This window comes from Penaeus monodon, chromosome 30 (genome assembly GCF_015228065.2).
Source record: "Penaeus monodon isolate SGIC_2016 chromosome 30, NSTDA_Pmon_1, whole genome shotgun sequence".
Lineage (NCBI taxonomy): Eukaryota > Metazoa > Arthropoda > Malacostraca > Decapoda > Penaeidae > Penaeus > Penaeus monodon.
Window position 1 is genome coordinate 19,958,641 of NC_051415.1, and position 452 is coordinate 19,959,092.

Genomic DNA, 452 nt, shown 5'->3' on the forward strand with positions numbered 1-452 from the left:
GAAAACAGTGCTACATTGTGATGATAAAGGCCATTGCTGCTTCTAATTCAATTTGCATTTTACTTTTTTTTTTCAATTTATCTCTTTCAGGCGCTAATATCCGTCCCCTTTGAATGTAAAACACCGGCGCAGTTGATCTGATTCGGTTTAATTGTGCCGTAGAGATTACTGGATTCTGATAACAATCCCTTTATTGAACTTCGGGGGAAAAATACGCATGGGAAAACAGCCACATGTGGATAGGTAATTTACGTGATATTAAACAACCCTTTCGGTTATTAATATCATTAGCTGATTGATGTTGGTGAGCTCATTTGCTGATTGATATAACTGGTTGATAATTAAAATCTACATCAAAGGCAGGAAAAACTGGTAGATTCAAGTATAACAGTCCATACCAGGTAAACATTTCGTGACAAAATCAAACTTCGACTTTCTATAGCTGATCTCCG